This window comes from Gossypium hirsutum, chromosome A13 (genome assembly GCF_007990345.1).
Source record: "Gossypium hirsutum isolate 1008001.06 chromosome A13, Gossypium_hirsutum_v2.1, whole genome shotgun sequence".
Taxonomy (NCBI): Eukaryota; Viridiplantae; Streptophyta; class Magnoliopsida; order Malvales; family Malvaceae; genus Gossypium; species Gossypium hirsutum.
In genome coordinates this window covers 14,452,799-14,472,087 of record NC_053436.1, presented here as the reverse complement: position 1 = coordinate 14,472,087, position 19,289 = coordinate 14,452,799, and the positions used below count along the sequence as shown (strand labels likewise).

Here is a 19,289-nt window from a genome sequence, read left to right as displayed (position 1 = left end):
TGTTTAATAAATAATAAATTAATGATATTCATCCATGTTGCTTTTTGTCAAGCGATCCCTATATGTTGCTTAAATTAATTGTGTGTCCTTGTAGTGTTGCATTATTTACATGCGAAACATTGGTTATTACAAGTTATATTTACTTGCGTATCCCTATTATGTTAGTTTTATTACATGAATATCCTTAGCTTTGCGAACCCATGTTTTTATGCGAACCCTACTTATATGTGATAATATTTTGCATGCATGTTTATTTTGTTTGTGAAGTCTGTTACTTGGTGAAACTAGGGTGTATGAGCCTTTAAAGAGTTTAGATAGCCATAGTGTTTTTTTTTAGGTTTGATTTATATGCATGTGAACTGTTGGATCTTGCAAACACATGTTTTTGTGCGACCTCATGTTTTTATGCGAGCCTATAATAATACGTGAGATTATGTTTGTTCGCTAATCTATGACCCCTTATGTTGTTAAGGTATACGAGCTATGTTTTAATGTTATACGAAGTGCTTAAGTGTGTTGCAAACCTATAAATATTTTTAAGTTCTTGAAATTAATGTTTCGCATGGTTGTGAACTCTAATGTATTTTGCATGCGAACCATTGCGTTAACATGGGAGCTTGGGTTAACACAACCTTTAGCTTATCAAAGCTTGCTTATTGATCATCCTTCCACTTAAATGGGACATTCTTCCTTAACAACTTAGTTAGTGGCGCGGCTATCAAGGAGAACCCTTCAACGAGTATATGGTAGTACCCAACTAAACCCATGAAACTTCAAATTTCAGAAACATTTTTGGGTTGTTTCCATTCTAGGATAGCCTATATCTTTTTCAGATAGGATAGCCTATATCTTTTTCAAATTTACTCGGATACCCTTTACGGGTACCACATGTCCTAGAAACATAACTTCCTTAAGTTAGAATACTCATTTACCTAGTTTGGCATATAATTTCTTTTCTCGAATATTTTGGAAGATTTTCCTAAGGTGTTTGTCATGGTTGATTTCAGTTTTAGAATAAAATAAGATGTCGTCGATGAACGTAACGACTAACTGATCAAGGAAGGGTAGGAACACTCAGTTCATTAAGTCCATGAAGGCGGCCGAAGCATTGGTTAAATCAAAAGGAATTACAAGGAATTCATAGTGGCCATATCGGGTCCTGAATGCGGTTTTGGGGACATCTGCCTTTTTTAAATTTAGTTGATAGTACCTCGACCTTAAATCTATCTTGGAAAACACTATTGCACCTCAGAATTGATCAAATTGGTCGTCTATCCTAGGAGAGGATATTTGTTATTATTGGTTAGTTTATTAAACTATTAATAATCTATGTACAACTGATTTGGAAAAGAAAGCAAGACTTCAAATGTAATTCGAAAAAAGGGCTAAATACTTAGAGTTTTCAAACTTTAGGGGGTTGCATGTTAATTTACCCTTACTGCCAAAAATAAAAGGGAACAGAGGGGAATTTGGGCTATTTGAACTTAGGTATGCAAGGGGGGAGAAGCAAGCGTGTAACTGTTAGGCCTAGGCCTATTTCTTGTTTAGTTTCTACTCCTAACAATATATATTTTAGTGTGGTTTTTATACTAATTTCTTGCAATTAAAAAGACAAAAATATAAGAGGAGTAGCTTAAACCTAAGACATCAAGGAGGTGCACTAACTACTTAATCACCAAGCCTAATTCATTTCTTAATTAATTATTTTAATTAACCCTCAAGATTTTGGGGTGTCACACTAAACCGGTCGACTTAATATTAATTGGTTGAATAGCTTAATCATTTTTATTTAAATTATATATTATAAATTATTTATTAATTTAATTCACTGATAATTTATGAATTTAAACATTATCAATGTCATAAATACAAACTCTAAAAGTAGGTCATATTTATAGCTTAATTCTGTTATTATTTATTTTACTGTTGTATTTAATACAATATTTTTGTGAATTATTTTTAAATATTGGTTAAAAGGCATTGGATGATAAAACCGAGTAAAAGTATTTTAAAGTTGTAGTACTTATTTTATTATGGTAACTCGTAAGTGAGGTTCAAAGAGAATTACAATTATTGACAAAGAAAATTACAATTATTGACAAACAATATAACATTGACAGAGATGTTCATTAGCAGACAAATCTTTACAAGAACACCTTTGCGCCATTGCGGAAGCTCCATACTTTGCATTAATGGCTTCAAAACATTCGAAAGCTCCATTGGGACCACATGGTCCTGATATTTGCATTGTTGTTGGGCAAAACTTAAGATCCCCTACAAAGCATATTCCACTAAATTTCATCAACAAAATCACAAAACAATTAAATTTTATCATCTATTTTTTTCTCGCCCAAAGTAATATTTTATTAAAATCCCAAAAGAGAACTAACAGAAGGGTTAGTGAAACAAAAAACAAACAAAATACAACACCTAATAACATCAACAACATAACGACAATGAACACAAACACTCTAAAAAAGAACAATTTATTTGTTTTGGTTTTATTTATGTTGATCAATTTCATTTCTAAAATATTGAATATAAATATACTTATCTTTTTATTCTAGAATGTGGAATAATTAATTCATCTCATTATTTTTTAATTGTAGAATAATAAAAATACCTTTGGATGGAGAAAGTAAAGCTAGCAAAAGAAGAGTGCAAAGAATGGGAATGGCAATATACTTCTTCATGATTTTTTGTTTAATTTTGTGTTTTGCTAAGTATTTAATTGTGTGAATGCTTCTAAAAAATTATTATCGGATTTATAGTTGCTTTGGAAATAATATCTCCCTATATTTGGCAAGATAAGATTTTAAAAGATATCAGTATTAATTATTTCACCATATATATTTAGTGTTTATTTGGAAATATTTTTTTAACATTCCTATAGTTATTATTTTCCTTTATTTGGTGGTAAGGTGAGGTTTTAAAAAATATAAGTATTAATTATTTCACCATATATATTTAAGTGTTTATTTAGAAATTTTAATCAAGATTTTAATAGTTATTTGTTTCTTATTTTATTTGATTTTAGGATTTAGGCCTAATTTTTTCATTAGTTTTGATGAGGTTATATGGACTTTCTTATTATATATGTTTTTTTATATATTTTGTTCATCTTATATATTATTGGACTAATTTGTGATTGCATTTTTATTTGTTATAGATTTGATGAAGAATGGAAATTGGGAAGTCTGTTTGGTTTATGAAAATAAAACAATTTCTATTTCAGTAATGAAAACATATTTGATACCTTTTTTTATACTCGAAATATGAGAAATAAAATAATATATTAATATGGATCTAAACCAAGATAATAGATTTATATTTAAGAGCTATTTAAAAAGAAGGTAATATTGAGAATTCCATATTTATTATTTGGGGTGAGTATTTGATACACTGTTTGATTTATGAAAATAAAACAATTTCTTTTTCAATAATGAAAACATATTTGGTACCTTTTTTATAATCAAAGTATGAGAAATTAAATAAAAAATTCTTATATTATTATGAATCTTAGGGCAATTTATTAAAAAAATCCTTTTTATTTCGTTATTTATTGAAATGGCCCGACTTTTTGATTATTTACCGGAAAGGACCATTTTCCCTAAAAGCGCGTCCACGTCAGCGCTAAGTCAGGGGACGTGTCAGCAAAACGCTCCCCTAGGGAAGCGTTTTGCTCCCAACGGTCACATAACCGTTTGAATTCCAAACTCCAATGGTCAAAAATATATATATAAAAGGTCTCTCCCCCTTTTCATTTTTTCACATAATAATCCTCTCACAATTCTCTCTAAATTCTTTCTAAATTCTCTCAAATTTCTCTCAATTTTTGTTAAAGCTGTTTCTAATTTTTGCAAAAAAGCTCTATTAAAATTTTTTTGAATTAGTTTTATTTTTTAAATTACAAAAATATTCGATCGTGTTAGCAATGGCCGGAGAATTAATTCGTCTCGATACGAAACATATCTCCTACGATCAAATGACAATGGTAAGTGATAAGTTTAATTATTTTTTAATAGTATTTAATTTTTTTTCATTTATGCAATTTTAATTAATATTTATTTTATAATTTTTTTATAAAAGTCTGTAGATCGGGTGTTGCAATGCTATATCCGTAATATGTCTGGTCCTCGATCGCCGTTGATAGAGAATTACCTACGGGAAGCGGGTTTTTGGCACGTGGCCACGATCGGCCGGGGGTGCAAGTTGGACCCGAAACTAATCAGTGCATTGATAGAGAGGTGGAGACCCGAGACGCACACTTTCCATCTTCCATGCAAAAAGTGTACTATCACTCTGGAAGACGTGCAATTGCAATTGGGATTGCCGGTTGATGGGTACGCAGTCACCAAGTCTGCTCAATCTGCTGATTGGGGGGCCGTATTCTACGAGCTTTTGGGTGTTATTCCAGATAATATTAACAGAGGCCGGATCGAGATGGGCTGGTTACAAGACACATTTTCGGAGCCGGATAATGATTCTACTGAATTAGAAAGAATACGGTATGCTCGGGCATACATTCTTGAGATGATTGGAGGTTATCTGATGCCGAACTTGTCACGAAACTGAGTACATCTCAGATGGCTGCTGAAACTCGTTGATTTTAGAGCAGCAGGTGAATTAAGTTGGGGGTTTTCTGTGTTAGCAACATTGTACTGGGAGATGTGCGGGGTAACGCGACCGAGTAAAGCCGAAATCGGAGGATGCCTATTACTACTGCAATTATGGGCATGATTTCGCTTTCCATTTTTACGTCCTCAAGTGAACCACCCATATACATTCCCACAATAACGAGGTAAATTTTCTATTAGATTTTACAATTATTACGTAGATTTAAAATATAATTGTATGCTAAAAAATTATTTAATTAGATGGAACCATTCAGTGAGTTATGTTGGAATACCCACATCTCTTGAAGATATATGGCTTCCATTAGACCAACGATCGGAAGCACAAGTAAGTATTAAAATAAAATATATATACATAATAAAATAGTTGTTTCGTATTTAGTATTACCTATATAACTAATATTTTTATCATGTTAATATAGTTTCAATGGACACCATACGAGGATCCGGCAATTTGGGCAGTAATTCCGGATGAATTTTTTCAAAATCCGAACATTTGGCATATAAAGGTCCCATTGGTCAACTATGCTATCGTGGAGATGCACCAGTCAGATAGGGTATTGTGGCAATTTAGATTCCGACAACCGATTCCTGTAGAACTTGAGGTGCTCGATGATAAGCATAAAGTCGACTTACGGCTATTGAATACGGATTGACCGAGACACTGGTCAGAATATATTGAAATGTGGGAAAATCGGTATGACTATATACCTACTCGGGAACCCATCATTGTTCCTGAGTTAGCATGCGTGCTGACATACATGCCATGGTTTAGGATCCATGGCAAACCATATTTACTGTCGAAAGAGGAGAGGTGACGACAAATTCGTGTGCAAAGGGAACGACGAGGCCCTTTAAATCCAAGAAGAAGGGATGATGACACGGGCCTATCAGCAACGCCCACACAATCACCGGGCCCATCAATAGCGCCCATACAGCCATCTGGCCCAACACTTCAACCAACGACACCCATGTCACAACCTTTTCAGATTATGCCAGGTGCGTATCCTAGCCCTTATATGTATTCTAACCCTTTTATGTTTCCCTTTCCCAATTCTATGACAGGTTGGAATGCATGGCCCGGTTCATCTCTATTCCCAATTACTCCGAGTCAACTGCCGATCAATAGGCCACCGTCGCATGAGGGATCGCACGAGAGGCCGTCAGAGAGCTTTTCTTTTTACCATTCCCCATTGTCTTATTGGATTCAAACACCTCCACCATAGGTGATCCAAACACCTCCGCATTCATTATTCTATCAAAGTAGGTCATCCTTTCAACACCCACAACTAGATCCCCTGCCGGAAGAACCACAATCCCCACCGGAGCAACCATAACCCTCGCCGGAAGCTGAACCAAGGAGGAATCTAGCGCGTAACCGTCGACGACCCCCATGTGGCACTGATTTCAACTGGCACCAACATTGATATTTTTTAATATATTTGTAGAAACTTTTTTATATAGTTTCATATAATGAAATAAAAGTTGTTTTTAATATTTTAATTGTACTTTACTTTTTTTAATTTTATTAAAATAAATGTTCTTTTAAATTAGCCAATATTTTTATTTTTTTATATTTATTTTTATATAGTTTTAATTAATAAAATAAAAGTTATTTTTAATATTTTAATTGTACTTTACTTTTTTTAATTTTATTAAAATAAATGTTCTTTTAAATTAGCCAATATTTTTTATTATTTTTATATTTATTTTTTATATAGTTTTAATTAATAAAATAAAAGTTGTTTTTAATATTTTAATTGTACTTTACTTTTTTTAATTTTAATACAATAAATGTTCTTTTAAATTAGCCAATAATTTTTATTAAGATAAATGCTATTTTGAATACGACAATATTTTTAATATTTTTAATAAAATATAAATAATGCAACATGATTTTATTACAACAACTATCAGCTATTTCAATTTGGACATGATCGAGTTATATGGCCTGGGTTCCTACACCATCCGCACAACCTTTGTTGGTTCGTTGCTTCTCGGATATCCATATTATTACGTATTCTAGTCGAGTAAGGTTGACCCTTTGGTTTGCGACGTAATTCTCTATCCGGTAACAGTTTAAACGGAGCAAACGATACAGACAACCACTTACGTTCATATTGGATCGGTAGGAATACGTGTCTCCACACATTGTACATGTATTCTATTTTGTACACTTGGTCGACATACGTCATGGGATCCAAACGGAGATTCTGATAAGCTGCAATTACATGAGCGCATGGATAATGTAGTGCGTCAAACACCCCACAGTCGCATGTCCTATTTCTCAAGTGTATACGATATTGCTCACCAATAATACCTTGGTTCGGTCTGTCAAACTCCGTTACACGAAACCATAGGTTGTCGCGATTGTGACACACTATGTACATGGTATTGGCTCATGCCTTCGCCTTGTTAATCTCTTGCAATAGCTTCGCGTACCATTTATGGCCTCCCTACATTTGGCCTTTATAACTCGCTGCTCGCTTGGAAATAGTGACGCTAAACGAAAATATGTCTCTCGCACAACGGCTGTTATCGACAAATGACACGTTCCTTTTAGAACAAAATTTATGCATTCAACCAGGTTTGAGGTTATATGACCATATCGTAGGCCACCATCGTATGTTTGTGTCCACTGTTCGAAAGGTATGCTACAAAGGTAGTCTGCGCCTTCTTCGTTAATTGAATGCAAAACCACTGACATTTCGTGAAAACGGTCTTTACTTATCTCATACCCTGCCAATATAAGTTGATAACGAAAATAACATACCACTCTTCCATTCGGAATAAATTGAATGTTACAAACAAAATTATATTAATAGAGATTAAATACCTATGTTGGTCACTTGCCGTTGTTCAGTTTTAGATCGATATTGCCCGTAGTAGTTGGACGCAACGCGCCTTAGACAATACCGATGGTTGTACGATGCCATTGGCTTTCTTGTCGCTCAATTGAGGCTAATATTCCAGTGCCCCGATCCGGTATAATGCATATATTAGGTTGGGGGTAGACATGCCTCCTTAACCTAGAAAGAAAGAAATCTCAGTCATCAGCTAACTTCCCCGGTGTTATTGCAAACACGATTGGAATGATTCTCCCACTGCCATCCTGTGCCACAGCTAGCAATAGCCGATAAGTATATCTGCCATACATAAAGGTACCGTCAATTTGTACCAAAGGCTTGCAGTATATAAATACGTCCCGACATTTCTTAAAGCTCCAGAACAGAAGCTTGAACACTTGGCATCCACGGAGTAATCGGTCGTTGTAGTACACAGGTGCCGTTTCAAGGTCTATTATACAACTTGGGACATATCTCTCCATCACCTGACACCACTGCCACACTTCATTATATGAAGCATCCCACCTACCATGCATCTTTTCCAACGCCTTCTGCTTAGCTATCCAAACCTTGCGGTAAGAGGGCGTGTACTTCAATTGGCTACTAATATTGGCAACTAAGACCAGCACTGAAGTCTTCAAATCTGCCTTCAGCATCGGTAGTATTAAGTTACCTAACATATCTGAATCCATCTTGAGATGATCTTGTGAAACACCTATCAACGAAGTATGTTAAATAATGCAACATTACGTAATAACAGTTTTATTCGAAAACCTTAAACACTTAATGATACTTTACCGCCAACACATTTATGTGGACATTTTTACTTTTTTATCTCCCACAAGTCTGTCATTTTCCTCAATAAGGCCATGATTTTCTATAAACATGTACCGTCTTGCACTGCACTCTTGGCCTCAAACTTATCGGATTTGGATTTAACCACGTTGTAGTTAACCCCATTCATGATGCTAAGTTGTTTCAATGCAACAAGAAAACTATCCTTATTGGAAAAATCTCTACCAACTTCAATTTCACCCGAATATAATGACGAACTTGTACGGTCATGCCTTCTGTGTGGTAGATCTGGAAACTTCAACGCATCATTTTGAGATAGATCGATATTATGCATGTGGGCTGAAGGTGAGTACGCCCTGAATCGCAGATCTTTTTCTTCTTCATCTGAACCCCCTTCAACATCTTCAGGTATGGTTGGAACAAGCTCCGGTTCAAAAAATAATCCAACTTCTGCACCATCGAGGCCGGGCTCTCGAGGTGGATCCACATCGGACTCATCATTCGACCCACCATCATCTGTAACGAACAAGGTCCCTTCGCTGGTGGATGTCGTAGGGAGTACATCATCCCTTCTTCTAGATGTTTCATAACGTCCCTAATCCGATGTGAATTGCCAACCACTAGAAGTTGATGTCATTCCCCAGTATGTATTTCCAGTATCAAACATAGATCCACTGAGGTGCATGTCCCATCCACCAACAGAGTGTCATGCAGGGGTTGTGTATTCCATACTGCTACCAAGCACGAGCACTTCTGTGTTTTGCCACCGACAACGGAGTGTCAGGCAGGGGCCGTGTATTCCTCTCGAACAACATTAGATGTTGAAATCGCAAATGCATCATTTGGCGATGAAAATTGTACATTTAACTCAATATAGGGTGATCCACTAGCAAGATGAGTCTACACCATTGCCTCCAAGCTATGAGGACTTTTGATGTCGAATGAGTCATATCTCATGGGATCAACCGAAGTACAAAATCAATACTTAATAGACAAAACGTTTATTGGCACCGTTCCGAAGATTTTACGCCTAATTCTTTTACGAAGTTCTGTCAAATCTATGTTTTGGTTAAAAACCAGTCGCGCTGTGCTCTCTGATAAAAACATAACACCGTTTATAGTGTCACAGACCTCGCCATCATAGTAAATAACAACACTAATACGTTCACTCATCTTCAGTTTCTATTTTACTTTAGCCTCAATTTCTCTTCCTATAACTTATGCAACCTAAGAATGAAATTTGGCTCATTTATAGTCTAAGGCTTTTTCAGATACTACTATAGCAAAAGAGTGTCCATATGGGAGCTTTTTTCTGTAATTTTGCTGACAGTGCATCCTTCTTGAAGCGTTTTTGACACTATTTGTTCAGAAATATCTTCTCAAATTTTTTTTCAGATACTACTGTAGCAAAAAAAGGTCCACGTGGGAGATTTTTTTCCGTAATTTTGCTAACAGTGCATCTTTCTTGAAGCGTTTTTGACACTATTTGTTCAGAAACATCTTTTCAAAATTATTTTTTCAGATACTATTGTAGCAAAAGAGCGTCCACATGGGAGCTTTTTTCCGTAATTAATAGTTAATTTAATTAATAAACCCTAAAAAACCCTAAACCCTAATTTAATTAATTTTTTTAATTTCATAGTTAATTTGATTAATTAATCCTCAAATCTAATTAATTAATTTTTCCCTTAAAAACACTAAAACCATAAATATTAAAAACCTTAAACCACTAAACACTAACCCTAAAAAAATAAAAAATCCTAACCTTAAAAAACTTTAAACCCTAATTTAATTAATTTTTTTAATTTCATAGTTAATTTGATTAATTAACCCTCAACTCTAATTAAATTAATTTTTCCCTTAAAAATTATTAAAATCCTAAACCCTAAAAACCCTAAACCATTAAACCTTAACCCTAAAACAATAAAAACCTTAACCTTAAAAACCCTAAGCCCTAATTTAATTGATTTTTTTTTAAAATTTCATAGTTAATTTAATTAATTAACCCTAAACTCTAATTAAATTAATTTTTCCCTTAAAAACATTGAAACCCTAAACTCTAAAAACCATAAACCACTAAACCCTAGCCCTAAAACAATCAAAAACCCTAACCATAAAAAAACCTTAAACCCTAATTTAATTGATTTTTTAATTTCATAGTTAATTTAATTAATTAACCCTCAACTCAAATTAAATTAATTTTCCCTTAAAAAACACTAAAATCTTAAACCCTAAACCACTAAACCATAACCCTAAAATAATCAAAAACCATGACCCTAAAAAAAGGGGCAAACGCTCCCTCAGGAAAGTGTTTTGCTGACACGTCCCCTGACTTCATGCCAACATGGACGCGCTTTTGGGGAAAATGGTCATTTCCGATAAATAATCAAAAAGTCGGGTAATTTCAGTAAATAACAAAATAAAAGGGTTTTTTTAGTAAATTGCCCTGAATCTTATAACCTTTCTCACTCGACCTAGATGTTATGATCGAATTCGAAAGATTACATCGAAAGATTACATTGGCATCGAAATGGCCTAGTAAAAACTATCAGAGCTTATAAAAAAAAATCTTTTTTAAAACATTTGTTTACTCAAGTAGAAAAACTTAGTGTATATAAAAAAGGTACAATTTCTTTCAAAAAACCGATTGATTTTAATGATTACTTTGCAAAAATTGGTTTCTAATTTTATATGTTTTTCAAATGTCATTTACATAATAGTGCAGCGGAAAAGTGATATTCGACATAGTTTTAATTAAAACTAGATTTCATGTATCATAAATTTATTATCCAAGTTTCAAAAATCTAAACAACTAAAATGCCATGCATGCAAAAATAAACCCAAAATCTAAGTCTCATGCCACAATTCAAATAAAATAATACAGTTTCCAAATAATAGAAATTTCAATTAATAAGTCTAAGATTCTTTTATTTAAAAACTATTTGAGTCGAGCCCTTCAAATGCCAAGTTCGCGTCTTGACCTTGAGGATTATCTATAAAGATAGAAATTAAATGGGGTGAGCTTTAAGAACCTCAATGTAAGTCTCTGCATGAGAAAATCAGTGTAAAACAGTAGACAAAGTATACGAACTAACAATTCTTAGAATAATCACAATCGTATAGCAATTCAGAGTATCAGTTTTTCATATTAACACATCAATATAATATTTCAAAATTCACAGTTTTACATGAACATGCTTATGAATGGCAATGCAATTTCAGTTTATCCTGAAAGATCCTACCCGACTCTGCTACACACTATAGTAAGAGTTTCCAAGAACTCATCCATCCCTGCACACCGCGTTGTGGATAAACCACCACTAATTTGCAGATAAAATGTCAGTAAAAATTGTTGGAAAACCACCAATATTTTTCAAATAAAAAGTTTGCAAATAAACTGCCACTAAGTTATGGATGAACCACTAGTGTTTGCATATTATTAAACTGTCACTGCTTCCTCCGTTCGTATCATCTCACCCCATGTAATGCATTATGACATGTTTGTAACAGAACAATGCAGAAACATTAGACATGCTTAACATGTATTCAGTTCAACAGTAGTAGTAGACATGCTTAACATGAACTTAGTATGGTAAAAGCAATAATAGTAGTGACGGTTTATCAAAATTACAATGATAATAGACATTAATATTCATATATCATACAATATAGCAGTAACAATTCAGTTATTAAATCACATATTCCAAATAAAAATAACATTAGAGACTTAATTGAGTGAATAAAAACTCCAAAAATAATTCAAGGGCTACATAAGGACTAAATTGAACAATTCATGAATTTTAGGGTAAAACTGTAAAATAAGGATCACACGGCCGTGTGGCTTGACCATGTAACAGCTTGATGTCTTGTGGAAAATGATGATTTACTCTACATGAAGGATACGGTTGTGTGGCAGGCTGTGTAATAGATTGAGGTTGTGTTGAAGATGAACGGCCCTATGATTTTTATGGGCGTATGGTCGTTTGGTCCACCCGTGTAGTCTACATGCCCGTGTAGGAGGTCGTGTGACCTTAAACCCACACATAATAACCACTGATTCACTTGGAAAAGACATGCACACCTTTCACCATGGGTTCGATTGATGTTCCTTACGATCAATTTTGGTTCGATTCGCCTAGACCGGTGTTTCAAGTGATAGCCATACAAATATTCATACATTAAATTCAATGGTAGGGATTTTGCCAAAATCTGAAAGAAATCAGTTAAATGGATATACGAGATCTATCCATTGAGACAAAGTGTACTTATCGATTCTTGGCAAAGTTAACGAGTGTTTATTGATGATGATTCTAAATACCAATATAAATTAAATGAATGAAGAATGATTTGGTAGGGGAAAGAAAAATAATTAATAGCCTAATGATGAAAAATATGGTTCAAAGATAAGGAAAAAGAAAAGAAAAAAAAGATGGAGAGCAATTTCTATTAGAAATTGAAAAGAGGTAAGATGTAGAATCTAATTAGGAAACAATTGGTTAAATACCTAGGGTTTGTAAACCTTAGGGGCCGCACATACAATTTACCTTAAGGCTTGCCGGATTCACAAAAATCAAAGGGGAATGATGGGCTTGAACTTGTGACTTCTAAGAAAGGGCACTAACACTTAACCATTAAGCCTTAAGTTCATTTCTTGCTTAATTTAGACACTAAACTGTACATATATTTTGGGGTGTGACAACTAGGCTGTCAAAAATAATAAAAAATATAAGAGGGAGGCGACTCGAACCTAGATCTCTAGGAAGGGAGATTAACTCTTAACCATTAGGCAAATAACTCTCTTTTTTAACAAACATACAATGATAACCTTATAAATCTGGGCGTGACCACTCTCGATTTCACAAACCCAATTCTACTAACTTGATATTTGGGATGTGACAACTCTCCCCTTCTAAAAATAAAATTCGTCCCTGAAATTTCCTTGCTGACATGTCAATCACTTAGCCACAAAATCTATTATCCCTCTTTTCAAACCAATCATCATGCTTTCGCTACGCAACTCTAATTCCAATGCAGTTCTAGATAATACTTTTCCTTAAACCTCCAATGAGCTTCTCTTGAAAATCCTACTCACTAGCATAGAATATCCCAAAGGACTAACTACAATAACTTCACTAACAATTTCCAAAAAGATACAAACATCAATTATTTTTCCTAAGAGTTTGTCTATAGTTTTCAGATATAACAGTAACTAAGCCAGGATCATCATTAGAGTCTAGGATTTAATTTTTTTAAATAATTTTATTTTTCAAATTTTTTGGCATAATTTATCCCAAAATACCTTTTTTAAAACATGCATGCAGACTTATTCAAAATTCCACAATTCGGGTTTTGAAAAACTTGACTCTAATACCACAAAATGTAACATCCCTCACCTGGCCTAGACGTTATGGTCGAATTCAGAAGATCACATTAGTCACCAAAATGACCCAGTAAAAACTATCAGAGTTTATAAAATAGTCTTTTTAAAACATTTGTTTACTCAAGTAGAAAAACTTATTGTGTTTCCAAAAGCTATAGTTTCTTTCAAAAAACCGATTGATTTTAATGATTACTTTGCAAAAGTTATTTCCAATTTTATATGTTTTTTAAATCTCCTTTACATAATAATGTAATTGAAAAGTTATATTTGACATAGTTTTAATTAAAAACCAGATTTCATGTATCATAAATTTATTATCCAAGTTTCAAAAATCTAAACAACTATAACTCTATGCATGCCAAAAAAAACACAAAACCTAAATCTCATGCCACAATTCAAATAAAATAATACAATTTATGAATAACATAAAATTCAATTAATAATTCTAAAATACTTTTATTTAAAAATTATCCAAGCTGAGCCCTCCGGATGCCGAGTTCGAGCCTTAACTTTGAGGATTATCTGTAAAGATGGAAATTGAAGGGGGTGAGCTTTAAGAAGCTCAGTGTCAGTCTCTTCATAAGAAAATTAGTGTAAAATAGTAGACATAGCATACGAACTAACAATTCTTAGAATAATCACAATGTATAGCAATTCAGAGTATTGGTTTTTAGTATCAACACATCAGTATAATATTTCAAAATTCACAATTTTGCATGAACATTCTTATGAATGACAATACAATTTCAGTTTATCCGGAATGATCTTACCCAACTCTGTTACACTACAGTAAGAGTTTCCAATAACTCATCCATCCCTACATGCAGCGTTGTGGATAAACCACCACTAATTTGCAGATAAACTATCAGTAAAAATTGTGGGTAAACCACTAATATTTTCAGATAAAAAGATTACAGATAAACCGCCACTAAGTTGTGGATGAACCACTAGTGTTTGCAGATTATTAAACTACCGCTATTTCATCTGTTCATATCATTTCACCCCATGCAATGCATTATGACATGCTTGTAACAGAAAAATACATAAATAGTAGACATGCTTAACATGTATTCAGTTAAACAATAGTAGTAGACATGCTTAATATGTACTTAATAGGGCAGAAGCAGTAATAGCAGTAATAATTTATTAGAATTACAGTGGCAATAGACATGTAACATTCACATATCATGTAACACCCCTTAACCCATATTCGTCGCCGGAACAGGGTTACAGAGCATTACCGGAAATTTCGGATCAAATATGAACATTACATAATTATCTAACAAACATATTATTTCTCATATAATATCCCAATCAATTCAATTACTTATTCAAATCAAATCTAATTTTCATACCAAAACATGCTATTTATAATTTTAATATAGTACACAAAATTATATATATATATGTATTCAATAACATTTTATAACATATTTTGCAACACTTTTCAAAATGACAAATACAAATGTCCTAGGTACATGCCATTACCAAAAAGATATGTACTTCACCACAATGAGTTCGGGATCGGCTTTGGATGTTGATTCAACGATCGAACTTTAACCTATCTTGCGCACAAAAAACAAACCGTACGCTGAGTATACACCCAGTGGTATTTCTATAATTTGAATACTTATTAAATAAGAACTCTCAATGTTTACATATCTAAATTCGCATAACAAAAATCATTCAACAAATAATCAATTTCATAACATGTCATTTATAACACTTTCAATTTTCATCTTCTACTATTTCAATCTCATAATTGATATTCAAATAATTTTTCTCAATAGGATACACATATCATTTCACCATATCAATAACCATTTTATGAACCCATTGGTTCATACATTTCAATTTCATAACTCAATTCAATATTTCAATACAATTCACGTTCAAAATCATCCAATATCATTCATATTGCCAATTTACTTATTTACCCCTATTCACAAGACTCAGAATTTAGCGGATACACAGATCCAACCAAAACACACCAGTCTGGCACCCAGTGCCTCATTAGATAATTCGAAGTAATAGATTGACACCCACTGTCTCATTGGCCTTGCCGAAGTAAATTGGTACCCAGTACCTCATCGAATTTATCCGAAGTATTAATTTGATACCCAGTGTCTCATCGACTCGTGGTAGAAGTATTCCTGAACACTTCCAATCCTATGGCATGCCAACTATATCTGACTTAGCCCGATACAGTTAATAGGGTATTAAATCCATATTTTCAAATACAACCAATATACAATATTCAATTATCACATTAATCACAAATTCACATAAATTTCAACTCAATATATATATATTTAACAACAATCAATATCCAATATCAATTTTTTTTCATATAATCACATAATTACACATACAATCATTTCAATTCAAAAATTAATCCATTCAATATATAGTTCACTTTTCCAATCCAACCAATATTCATTTCAATTCAAATAATCAATATATATTCAATATATGTATACCAAGTCAATCAATATAAATTCAATAAATTCATCACATTCTAAATCAATCCATTTCAATTGCAAAACACAATAATTCTCACATTAACACTTACCATATACATTAAATAAAAAATATAACAATTAATAACTAGTTTCGGATTATAGAAATACAAACCAGAAATTCCGAGCTATTCCATGTCAACTTTATCTTTCCCATTTTTTTTTGTCGAAGATTCCAATACGACGTTAGCTACAGAATTAAAACAATTAAAATTCATCAATACAACACAATTTAATTTCATATTGAAAAATTTAATTTTTACTTAATATTTGCCTAAATTTTAATGTAGTCCCTAAACCGAGACTAACTTTTATTTTTCACATTTAATTCTTTATTTTCATGCAAATTCCACTTTAGACTAAATTCAACTCCCTATTTTCACATAAATTTCTAAATTTTGAATTTTTCACAATTTGTCCTTATTACACAAAATTTACAATTTATTCTACAATTCAATCATTTTTCATTTCTAACTTGAAAATCTATCAATTTAGTCCCTAATACTCTAATTATTCAACTTAGACAACATTTAAAAACTCAATAATTTCTAAAATTTTGACATGGGTTGGGTAGTATTTAATACCAAGATTCCAAAAACATAAAAATTACAAGAAAAAGGGACTAAATTGACTAACCGATTGACCTTGGAACCTTGAAAATCCTTGGCCTTCGTCTTTCTCCTTTCTCCCTTTTTCTTTTTCTTTTTCTTTCCTTCTCTATTCTGTTTTCGTTTTTGGCTTCTCTGTTTCTGTTCTTTCTTTTTTTTTTATTTGTTTTATAATATAATATAACATAATATAATATATATAATATATATACTTAATTATTAAGTAAATAAATTTTATTATAATATCTATCAAATTTTACACATGGTTTTAATGTTATGCGGCCTCAAATATGACCATTGACATAATTGCTCTTTTGGTCCCTTTACTCTTTAATTTATAATTCAACTTTTACCTTACATACAATTTAGTCCTTATACTTAATTACTTTTAATTCAAGTAAATTCACTTAACCGAAACTTAATTAATTAAACAACTAAATTTGCAAATATTTTTAATAAATATTTACGAATCTGATTTATGAGAACTGGGTCTCGGGAATGTATTTTTTTAATTTGATCTTTTTTAATTAATTAACTATCAAAACGTTAAAATTTCCTAACGAAATTTTTATACTAACTCAATGACACTCTGTAAATATTTATAAAAATATTTAAGGCTCGATTTATAAAATCGAGGTCTCGATACCTCGGTTTCAAAACTAATTAATTTAATAAATATTTCTAAAGCACAAATCACTAATTCATAAGCCTTCCTAAATTCATGATTGGCTCATAAATATTAAATAACAATTTATAAGCTCACTTGTCATATTTTAGTTGTCTCAAACCAATTTTTTTGACATTACTGAAAATTGGGCTGTTCCATATCATACAATATAATAATAGCAATTCAGTCATTAAATCACAGATTCCCAAATAAACATAATATCAGGGACCGGTTGGACATATACAATTAGGGCTTAAATAATCTATAATTATGTTCCAACTTTTCACCTATTAATTGTAAACTCATTTAGTCAAGAAGTCATTCCACTATAGTATCGTAATTGAGCTCTCTCTAATTAGATATCATTACAAAAGCTACTCGATCAGTGCTCATCCAATGACCTTGTCATAAGCATGTTACCCTCGTAGGATATACTTATTCTCTTTGGGATAAATTTGTTCTCCCAGTATAATCTTTTTTATCTCATGGTAACCATTACATCTTACTTCATGAAAAGTCAATTACTATCAAATAGTAATTAGGTCATTAATCACGAAGACAAATGATTCACGGTCACATTACTTTTCATCTATCATGTAACGCCAATGAAAGGATACCATTTACCTATTTCTTGGACTATGAATTCCACTATTGTGAATTACCCAACATACTGCAGAAGTCGTATACCTAATGCACTAGCTTTCAGTTCCTTATCTATTTGAATTCAGACTTTTACTTACATAAATGCATACGATTCATGCATGCGGAGTCCATCATCCACTTAGGATTAATGTATGCTACACTATGAACGTCATAAGTGAATAAATGCATAAATGGGTTCAAGATCTATTCTATTTAAGTCCTATCCGATGTACTATTAGTCCAGTCAGTCACATCTATGTTTCTATCTTCTGAGAGTCATACACTCTGATGCTCAAGAAAAAGCATCTCTCCAATTGGACTTGATAGATAACATATCAGTGTTTCAACCGGTTTGCTCATTTTTGATTTGACTAAAAACATTTTTAAAGTTATCTTACGATCCGATCACTTAATATCACTTAATATTAGTTAAACATTAGATAACTAGTGAGCCAATATTTTCTTCCATTTTGCTTTGCATACGAAAAACATTGAGGACAATATACAAAGGGTATTAATGTAATTAATGGATATTATTATTAAATCAATTTGTTTGAAAAATACAAGTGTATATAGATAAAAATACAAGCAAAAAGTCATTTTAACCATTCATTTAATTTTCGTCTTTTTTAGCTCTTAAACTTACATTTTTGTTAAATTACTCAAAAATGGAGGAAAAAGTTAACATTTGTTAACTTTGCTAATAGTACATTTGGGTTGCTATGTGGATGACATGTCAACATTTAATTACTTTTTTAAAATTTTAAAAACATTGAATCAATAATTTTAATAATTTTTAATATTTAAAATATTTTTTTGATATTTTTAAAAATTAAAAAATCAATTAATGTTAATATGTAATATATGTGACAATCTATGTGTATGCCACATCAGCAAAGTTAAAAAATAATAATATTTTCATCCATTATGAATGACTAAAGTAATTTATTTTATAAAGTTAGAAAATCAAATTACTGATTAAGCCAAATAAAAACTAATTACATTTTCATTACCAGGGTTTTTTACCCAACTGGGTTAAAAAAAATTTTAAAACACCAAAATAGGGTGTCAGATATATTATTTATGAAAATGGGTTGTTTTTTTGGGTCGAGCCTACCTGACAGGTGCGACCCATTTTTTTAATAATATATATATATTTTAAATATTATTTTATTGTATTTTAATAATTTTTAAATTT

At 32.1% G+C, this 19,289-nt stretch overlaps 1 long non-coding RNA gene across 1 annotated transcript; it reads right to left on the bottom strand.

The window, feature by feature from the left end:
- Positions 1–2,004: 2,004 nt before the first annotated feature.
- Positions 2,005–2,743, bottom strand: LOC121212399 (uncharacterized). Its single transcript, XR_005907505.1, has 2 exons — positions 2,624–2,743; positions 2,005–2,274 (listed from the first exon to the last, which is right to left on the bottom strand). It is a non-coding gene; the product is annotated as an uncharacterized lncRNA (long non-coding RNA).
- Positions 2,744–19,289: the final 16,546 nt, after the last annotated feature.